The sequence below is a fragment of the Orycteropus afer genome, unplaced genomic scaffold (genome assembly GCF_000298275.1).
Source record: "Orycteropus afer afer isolate SDZICR_OR568_19922 unplaced genomic scaffold, OryAfe1.0 scaffold00185, whole genome shotgun sequence".
NCBI lineage: Eukaryota > Metazoa > Chordata > Mammalia > Tubulidentata > Orycteropodidae > Orycteropus > Orycteropus afer.
The window spans coordinates 5,713,417-5,724,178 of NW_006921772.1; positions in this window are offsets into that span (position 1 = coordinate 5,713,417).

Genomic DNA, 10,762 nt, shown 5'->3' on the forward strand with positions numbered 1-10,762 from the left:
AAAAAAATAAAAATAAAAAAAAAAAATCGGTGGAGGACAGGGTAGGGCACCCAGGCTCTGTCTGAGCACACAGACTGTGATGGAGTTCCTGTGAGACCAGAAGGTAGGTGGGAGGTCGGGGGTGGCCACACCTCCGTTCACCATGCAGGTGTAGGTTGTAGTAACAAGAAGAATGTTTTACCTTTTCAGTCTTGCAGGCCCCAAGTGTCCTTGGGGTTTCTGGAAAGCAGAATGTGTTCTTAAGCCCCAGAAATCTGCCAGAGCACTGTCTCTTTAAATATCAACAATAGTCCAGCCACTTTTTAAACCTTCAAAATGGTGGCACTTCCGGACTGGCAAAAATCCACAATTCATCCCACCTTTCTCTTTACCTTCTCTGTTTGTTCCCCAGTCACCAAGCACAGTCCTCCGTGCAGTCTCTGGCTAGCAGGGTGATTTTTAGGTTAATTCTTAGGTCCTACCACCACTCGGGAATCTCCAAGCTGTCTGTGCCATCAGGATTGCTCAGGACAGCTGCTAGACTGCAGCTCTGTATGTCTCCTTTTTTGGTATTTTCACTCAAATTCTTCTGCTAGTTGGGGTTTAGTCCACTTCTATATCCTTCCCTTCAAGGCTCAGGGGTCCAAGCTATCTTCTGTGTCTGTGTTAATTGGTTTCCCTTTTCTTTGTTGAAGAGGGTCTGTGCAGTCTCTCTGCCTAGTCCGCCATCTTGCTGGAACCTCCCATTTTTTTTCTTATTTATGTTATTTGTGTCTTTCCCTCTTTTCCTTTGTTGAATTTTCCATTGGTTTGTCAATTTTACTAATCTTTTCAAAAAACAACTTCTAGTCTTATTGATTTTTTTCTATTGTCTTTCTATTTTATGTTTCATTGATTTCTGCTCATAGCTTTATGTAATTTCCTTAGTTCTGGTACTGTAGGCTTTTCTTTCTGTTCTTTTTCTAATTGTTCAAGACATTGATTTAAAGTGTTGATTTTGGCTCTTTCTTCTTTTTTGATGTGTGCATTTATTGCTATAAATTGACCTCTGATCACTGCTTTTGCTGTTTCCCAAGATTTTGGTGTGTTGTGTTTTCATTCTCATTTGATTCAAGGAATTTTTAAGTTCATTTTTTATTTCTTCTATTACCCAGTCATTTTTAAGGAGGATGTTGTTCAGTTTCCAAGTGTTTGCTATTTTTCCATTGATCTTTCTATTATTGATTTCTAATTTGATAGCATTGTGATCTGAGAAGACACTTTGCAGTATTTCAGTGTTTTTAAATTTATTAAGGCTTGATTTATGGCCAAACATATGGTCTATTATGGAGAATGTGTCCTGTGCACTGGAAAAGAATGAGTATTGTGCTGTTATTGGGTGAAATGCTCTGTAAATGTCTGTAAGGTCAAGTTGGTGGATTGTGTTTAGTTCTTCTGCATCTTTGTTGAGTTTCTTTCCAGTTGTTCTGTCTTTCATTGAAAGTGGTATGTTAAAGTCTCTTATTATGGCTGTGGAGTCGTCTATTTGCCTTTTCAATTCTGTTGAAGTCTGATTTATGTATTTTGGGATTCTTTTGTTGGGTCCATAGATATTTATTGTGCTTGTAACTTCTTGTTTCATTAATCTTTTAATCATTATATAATGTCCTTCCTTGTCTCATATGGTGATTTTTGTCTTCAAATCAATTTTATTGGAAATTAATATTGCCACTCTTGCTCTTCTTTGGTTGCCATTTGCTTGATATATCTTCCTCCAACTTTTTATTTTTAGTCTATTTTCTTTTTTTCTCTAAGATGTGTCTCTTGTAGACAACATGTTGATGGGTTATAGTCTCTTATCCAGTCTGCAACTCTCCATCTCTTGAGTGGTGCATTTAATCCATTGACATTCAGTGTAGTTATCACCAAGTATGAATTGGTTTCTGTCATTTTGGTATGGGTTTTTTTTGTGTGTGTGCGTGGTGTTCCTGGTTTCTTTGTTCCATGTAATTTTCTGTGCTGAGCTCATTATGTATATGTATCATGTTATCATTTCTTTTTTTGCTATTGTTTTAGCATTTGCTAAGTATTTGTGCTTTTCTCCTTTTTTATTGTGATGTGAAGGTTTATCATTTTTCTTTAAGGTGTCCTTGTGATTTATAATTTTCTCCACAAGTTAAGAATAGTCCATTCTATCTTCCAAGTCTATTGCCTAACTCATTATTGAGAAGTTCTGTAACTACACTAATTTTTCCCTCTTTTTGGTTGTAGTTGTCCTGATTTGACAATTAATGTCTCTGGCTCCTTATTTACAATCTTTTAAGCTTATTTTACTTTAGATATTTCCATACATATTTTGGTTTCTAGGTTATGTCATCTTGTGTATTAATGGTCAGTTGTTGTTTGCTATTATTGGTTCTCTGTTCCAAAGACTCCCGTTAGTATCTCTTGCAAAGTTTGTCTGGTTTTAACAAATTCCCTTAATTTCTTCTTATCTAGAAATGCTCTAAATTCACCATCATATTTGAGAGACAGTTTTGCTGGGTGTATAATTCTTGGCTGGAAATTTTTCTCTGACAGCGTTTTATATATACCATCCCATTGCCTTCTTACTTGCATAGTTTCTGCTGAGAAACTATGGTTGCCCTTTGTAGATACCTTTTCATTTTTCCCATGCTTCATTCAGGATTCTTTCTTTGTCTTTGGTCTTGATGAGTTTCATTATGATTTGTCTTGCTGGTTTTCTTCTGAAATCTATCTTGTTTGGGGTTTGTTGGACTTCCTGAATGGATATATTCTCACCTTTCATCATATCAGGGAAGTTCTCTTCCAACAAATCTTGGACAATTTTTTCAGTGGTTTTCTTTTTCTCTTCCTGTTCTAGAATTCCAATTCCATGTAGATTATTCCTTTTGATGATACCCCACATGAACCTTAGGCTTTCTTCATTTTGTTTTGATCTTTTTTTCTGATTGATTCCTTTCCAAAGAAGTATTCAGGTATTCATCTCAATCTTATTTATTCTGTCTTTGATTGATTTGATTCTACTCCTTTGTCCTTTCAATGTGTTATCTAGTTCTGAAAATTTAGGATTTATCTGGATTTCTATCTGTAGATTTAGAATCATTTCTAATTTTTCATTTATTTTGTCATTTTGTTCTTGTATTGTCTTTCTAAATATTTCTATGGTTTTGTCTGTGTTTTCCTTAGTTTTGTCAGTATTTTCCTTGATCTGTCTCTCAATACTTTAAAGATACCTAAGTAGAATTCTTTTGAATTTCTTGTCAGGCAGTTCCAATAAAATACTGTTACTTAATAATGAAATGGAACTAATGGTTTCTTTTTAATTTATGCCTAATTTACTCAAATGCTTTTGCTGAATGGCAAAAATGGCTTGAATGCTAAACACTCTGTACTTAAAAGGTGCCTTAATATCCAGCCAGGTGTGTTGGGGCAAACTTCAAATGTTCTTAATTTTGTAGAGGTAAATATATAGCAATGAATTTGGAAGCTAAAATATTGTATCCTATGGACAAGATTGACTATTACTGAAAAGGAAATGCCCTAGGTATACACATGATAATATTAACTCCTTGGTTTGCCATATCTTACATGAATTTTGATACCACAAATAGAGGGTTTTTTTTTTTTTTTTTTTTTTTTTTAGTTTCAATAGATTTTCCCCTAAACAAAGGATTTTAGATAATTTAATTAAACAAATAATACCTTGCATGCTTTCACCAAAGTGGTTTAAGGACACAATCTATCAAAAAGTAAGTATTTTAGGTATTACTAAGAAGTGAAATTTATTGGAAAATTTCTTTGAATCTCCTATAATAGCTAATGTATTCAGTTAGAGAAAAATGTGTGCAGAAACCAGTTATTGAAACTCATTCAAAATATCTCTCTGGGAATAAGAACTAGCATAGTTTTTCACTAATTAAAAAATATATATGTTCTATTTATCTTAGTAGTTATATATATAACTCTTTAAGTTGAACTCATGATTCAATTGAAAACTAGATTTGTAGAGGGAGTTTAAATAATAATAATTCAAAAATGATTGCAGCTTTACATTGAGAGAGAACTACTAGAAATTCCAGCTGGATTCAGAAGAGGCTGTGGAATTAAAGATATTATGACTGATGTCAGATGGATCTTGGCTGAAAGCAGAGCTTACAAGTAAAATGATTGCTTATGTTATATTGAAAAAGGCATTTAACTGTGAATATCATGATAACTTGTGGAGAACATTGTGAAAAATGGGAATTCTAGAACACTTAATTGTGCTCATGTGGAACTTGTACATAGACCAAGAGGCTATTGTTCCAAAGGAATACAGCATGGTTTAAAATCAGGAAGGGTGTGCTTTAGGGTTTTATCTTTTCACCATATTTATTCAGTCTGTATGCTGAACAAATAATATGAGAGCCTGGACTTTATGAAGGAGAACATGACATCAGCTTTAGAGAAGACTCTTTAACAACCTGTAATATGCAGATGACAAAATCTTGATTGCTGAAAGCAAAAATGACTTGAAGCAATTACTTATTTAGATGAAAGACTACAGCCTTCAGTATGGTTAATACTACAGCATAAAGAAAACAAAATACTCACAACTGTACTTATAAAGAACATCATGATAAATGGAGAATAGAAGAAATTGTCAAAGATTTCATTTTATTGGATCCACAAAAAACACCCAAGGATGCAGCAGACAAGAAATTACATAACATATATTGTTGGGCAAATCTAATGCAAAAGACTTCTTTCAGTTGTTAAAAAGCAAAGATGTCACTTTGAGGACTAAGCCACACCTGACACAAGTCATCTCATGTGCATGCCAAATCTGGACAACTAATAAGGAAAACCAAAGAAGAATCAATGCCTTTGAATTATGATGTTAGCAAGGAATATTTAATATACCATGGATTGCCAGAAGAACAAATTTATCTTGGAAGAAGGACACCCAGAATGTTCCTTAGAAACAAGGGCGGTGAGACTTCTAAGGAAGAACCAGCCCTTGGAGAAAGACATCACACTTGGCAAAGTAGAGGGTTAGCAACAAAGGGGAAAACCTTCAACAAAATGTAACAAATTGGCTGTTGTGTGTCAACGTGGCTGGGCCTAGTTGACTGGTTGGGCAGCTGGTGATAGTTATTCCCTGTGGTGAGACTGGCAATCAACTCCATGGTGGGATCTTCCACAAGCAGCTGAGTAGCTGCTTTAGGGATGTGATCTTCTTCCTATATATAAGCAGTAGCTTTGGGAATGGTCTCTAGCTTATGGCACACATGAACCCTGCATGTAACCAAGTCATTGTTCAGCAACCTGCCATGCTTTGCCAATCTTGGGACTTTTAATGGACTTGAGTTAATTGCCTGCCATGTGGTTTGGCCATATCAGGACTATGCCTTGTTACTTGTTGACCTTGGGGTTGTCAGCCTCAGCAGCCAGTAGCTGCCTCCAGCTTCAGTGGGCTGGGGACAGGAGACAGAGCTGAAGCCAAGACTGAAAGGTTTTCACCCAGCCCCTAGAACCTGGCACTTTGAATTTGGCCTTAATGCCTCCAAACTGTAAGAACACACTCTTGTTTGTTAAAGGCATCCCGTGTGCGGTATATTCTTGTCAGAGTGGCACTAAGTAAGCAAAACAGGCTGCAACACTGGGATCAAACATAGCAATGTTGTGAGGATGGTACAGGACCAGGCAGTATTTTGTTCTTTTGTACACATGGTTGCTATGAGTTAGAACCAACTCGATAAAGTCTACCAACAAAAAAGAAATTTAAGATTTCATAAAATATGACAGAAACTAAGAACTGTTATACTATTAAAATATAATTTATTGTTATGTGCCATCAAGTTGTCTCTGACTCGTAGCAACTCCTCTTTGGGTTTCCGAGGCAGTATCACTACAGGAGTAGATTGCCCAATCTTCCTTCCGAGGAGTGGCTGGTGGGTTTCAACCGCCAACCTTCTGGTTAGCAGTCCAGTGCCTTAGGCACTACATCACCAGAGATGCCCAAATGTAATTAAAAACATAAATGTGTTAAGTCATGCAGTTTAGCATATTAAAGATCATAAATATGCTGACATTATGTTAGATTTCTTAATATTCATGCAGTTACGAGAAAAATCTTGTTTTAGTAATCCCACTTGACTGAAGAATATCCTAAAAGGTCAAGAAAATCTATTAAACACATTTTTACCATAACTACACACTGTTGTTGTTGTTATGTGCCGTCAAGTCGGACCCAACTCATAGCGACCCCTCTTTGGGTTTCTGAGGCAGTATCACTATGGAAATAGATTGCGCCATCTGCCTTCCAAGGAGTTGCTGGTGGGTTTGAACCGCCAGCCCTCTGGTTAGCAGTCCAGTGCTTTAGGCACTATGCTACCAGAGCTCCCGACCACACACTAGTCCATGTAAATGAAGTTTAGGTACGCATATTAGATTTAATTTTTGCCCCAGCTCTACATTTTAAATTCCTGTGCTCATTAAAAACAAAATTTAATGTTTTCATTTGTTATTGTTGTAAAGCTCTGTAGAGTCATCTCTGACTCAAACAGCAGAATGAAATACAGCCCACTCCTGCACGATCATCACAGTCCTTGCTATACTTGAGCCCATTGTTGAAGCTGTTGTGTCAATCCATATCACTGAGGGTCTTTCCCCTTTTTCCCTGAACTTCTACTTTACCAAGTATGATATCCTTCTCCAGGGAATGTCCCCTTCTGACATGATCAAAGTAGGTGAGATGAAGTCTGGCCATTCTTGCATCTAAGGAATATTCCACCTGCATTTGTTCCAAGACAGGTTATTTGTTCTTCCAGCAGTCCATGGTATTTTCAGTATTATTTGCCAACATCAGAATTCATAGGCATCAACTCTTCTCCAGTCTTGCACATTCAAATTTTGCATGCATATGAGGCAATTAAAAATACCATGGCTTGGGTTAGGCACATCTTAGTCTTCAAAGTGACATTTTTGCTCCTTAACATTTTTCTTTTTTTGTTGTGCTTTGGGTACAAATTTACAAAGCAAACTTGTTTTACATTCAACAGTTCATGCACATCTGATTTCACAGCCCCAATTAACCACCTCCAACTATAAAAACTCTCTTCTGCTCTCCTCCCTGTGACCACCTCTTCCCTGTGCCCTTCTTATCTATGCATTCCTGTCTGCCCATCTTTCCCTCTATGTGAGTGCTACTTCTGTGGTGTCCCATGGTTGATTGATCTAAGGGGTGCATCTCCCTAGAGTAGGTGGATGTATTGAGTTGGGGTAGGTGTTCTGTATGTAGGTCTTTCTATTGTTGGCCTGAGAGCCAATTCATGTAAGTGAGTTCACTTCTAGGCCCTAATGGTAATTCAGGACCATATTTTTTTGGGTTCCACCAGTCTTTTTCCAACCAATAATTCTGGTCATTTTTGTATTTTTGTCTTCTGTTCCACATTTTTCTTCCTACTCTATCCAAGATCTCCAGATTTGATTTCTTTCTGGGAGCTTGGCATTGATAGCCAGGCACCATCTAGCTCTTCTGGTCTCGGGGTATTGGAGGCTATGGTCCTCATGGCCCTTCTTATCTTTGGGCTAATTGTTTCCAGATGACTTTGATTTTCTTCTCTCTTCTTTTCTCCAGTCAAGAGGAGACCAACAGTTGCACCTTAGATGGGCGCATGAAAGTTTTTAAGACCCCAGTCACTACTCACCAAAGTAGGTTGTAGAACAAAATTTTTATGAAGTATGTGTGCTGATTGAGCATGATGTCCTTCTGGACTATGATCCTGAGTCCACAGGCCTAGTGATTCTCTCTCAAAAGATATATGTCTGTCTCTGAGAAGTCACTCCAACCCTGTCTTCTGTTGCTTCTGTAATGTATGTGGCTAATTTTGTAGCACAAAATGTAAGATTACCTTCAGCCAAATCTATCCTTGGTCTAGTGTGTATTCCTGTTTGCCTACCCCCACCTGCTTTTCTCACATGCCTATTCATTAATCCATAGCCTAGTATTTGGTGCTAGTGATACTATAGTGTTGTACATGTACTAGTATTTGCCTCTCTTGTCTGTATCTTTTGTGTACATTTCAGTGTCTTTTCTTTACCCAGTGTCACCATGCTTGTCATACACTCTTTCCATACAGTTCTTCCCCTCACCAGAATCAACATGTGACTCCAAATACTCCGAGATTTTCTCTCCCCTTCCCTCTTGTCCCCAGTAACCAACAAAGTAAGTTTCCTTCCCTGAATAAACCTTTCCTTGACTATTTAAAATAGTGGGCTCATACAATATCGGTCCTTCTGTGGTTGCCTTATTTCACTCAGCATAACGTCCTCTAAATTCATCCATGTTCTGAGATGATTTGTGTACTCTTCATTATTGTTAAATGTTACATAGTATATCCATTGTGTGAATGTATCATAGTTTGTTTATCCAATCATCTGTTGATGGGCATTTAGGTTGTTTCCATCTCTTTGCCGTAGTGAATTTTGCTACAGTGAACATGGGTGTGCATATGTCTGTTCCTGTTTTGTCCCTCACCTCTTTAAGATATATTCCTGGTAATGGGATTAGTAGATCAAATGATATTTCTACCTTCAGTTTTTTTTTTTTTTAAGGCAATGTTATATCACTTTCCACAATGGTTCTGCCATTTGGCAGTCTGACCAGCAGTGTATGAGAGTTCCAACCTCTCCTCAGGTTCACCATTTGTTATTTTCTGTCTTGAACTTTGCTATTATTGCTGGAGTGAGATGATATCGCATTGTTGTTTTGATTTGCATCTAATGACTAAAGGAGCTCTGGTAGCATAGTGCCTAAGGCACTTGACTGCTAACCAGAAGGCTAGAAGTTCAAACCCACCGGCTACTCCTCGGAAGGAAGATGGGACAATCTACTTCTGTAGTGATACTGCCTCGGAAACCCAAGGAGGGTTCGTTATGAGTCGGGTCTGATTCGACGGCACATAACAACAACAACAACAACAACAACAAATGATTGTGAGCATTTCCTCATATGTTTGTTCACCACCCGAGTATCTTCTTTAATGAGGTGTCTGTTCATTTCCTTTGTCCATTTTATAATTGAGTTGTTGGTCTTTTGGGTGTTGAGGTGTTGAAGCTCTCTATAAATTTTAGAGATAAGTCCCTTGTCATATGTATCATAGACAAATAATTTTCCCCAATCTGTAAGTTCTCTTTTCACCCTTTTGGGGAAGTCTTCATATGCACATACGAATTTAATTTTTAAAAGGCCCCAGTCATCTATTTTCTCTTCCACTGCCTGTGCATTTTGGGTTATGCTTGACAGTCTATTTATGCCATAAATTAGGGTCCCTGGATTTGCCCCTATTTTATCTTTGATGAGCTTTATAGTTTTGAGCTTTACATTTAAGTCTTTGATATAATTTGAATTTGTTTTATGTGTGGGGTGAGGTTTGGGTCTTGTTTCATTTTTCTACAAGTGAATATCCAATTTTGCCAGCATCATTTGTTAAAGATGTCTCTCCCCTATTTAATGGGTTTTGGGCCTTTGTCAAGGATCAGCTGTCCATAGATGGATCGGTCTATTTCTGAGTTCTTGATTGTGTTCCATTGGTCTATATCTCTATCATTGTACCAATACCACACTGCTTTGACTACTGTAGCTGTATAGTATGTTTTGAGATCCAGGAGTGCGAGACCTCCTACTTTATTTCTCTTCTTCAGCAGTGTTTTACTTATCCGAAGTCTCTTTCCTTCCCATATGAAATTAGATTGGCTTTCCATGTGCTTAAAAAATGTTGATGGATTCTGGATTGCAGTAAATGTGTAGATCACTTTGGGTAGTATTGACATGTTCATAATATTCAGTTTTCCTATCCATGAACAAGGCATGTTCTTCCATTTATATTGATCTCTTGTAGTTTCTTGTAGTTGTATTTTATAGTTTTATTTTATAGGTCTTTTGTGTCCCTGGTAAGATTTATTCCTAGGTATTTTATCTTTTTTTTTAGTAGCTATTGTAAATGGTATTATTTTCCTTCTTTCTTTTTCAGAGGCTCTTTGTTGATATAGAGGAATCCAACTGATTTTTGTATGCTGACCTTGCATCCTGCCACTTTGCAGAAACTTTCTTTTAGTTCTTTTTTTTTTTCTTTTTCCTTACTGAATCTCTTGGGTTTTCTATGCATAGGTCATGTCATCTGTGAATAATTACAGCTTTACTTCTTCTTTTCCAGTTTGGATGCCTTAACCTTTTAAGACATGTTTTGCAGCAATTTGCCAAGTGCCATATGACATCTGATTTCTTGACTGCTACTTTCATGGGTGTTGATGATAGATCCAAGTAAAATGAAACCCCTGACAATTTCATCTTTTCTCCATTTATCATGATGTTACTTATTGATCCAGCCGAAGAGATTTTTGTTTTCTTTACTTTGAGGTATAATTCATACTAAAGACTTTAGTCCTTGATCTTCATCAGTAAGTGCTGGTATTTTCATGTACCAAGGTTATGTCATCTGCATATTCCAGGTTGCTAATGAGTCTTCCTCCAATTCTAATGCCTTATTTTTCTTCATATATTCCAGCTTCTCAAATTATTTGCTCCACATACAGATTGAATAAGTATGGTGAAATGATACAACTCTGATGCACTCCATTCCTGATTTTAAACCATGCAGTGTCCGATTGTTCTGTTCAAGTGACAGCCTCCTGGTCTATGTACAGGTTCCTTATGAGTATAATTAAGTGTCTGGAATTCCCATTCTTATCAATGTTATCCATAATTTGTTATGATCCACACAATCAAATGCTTTTG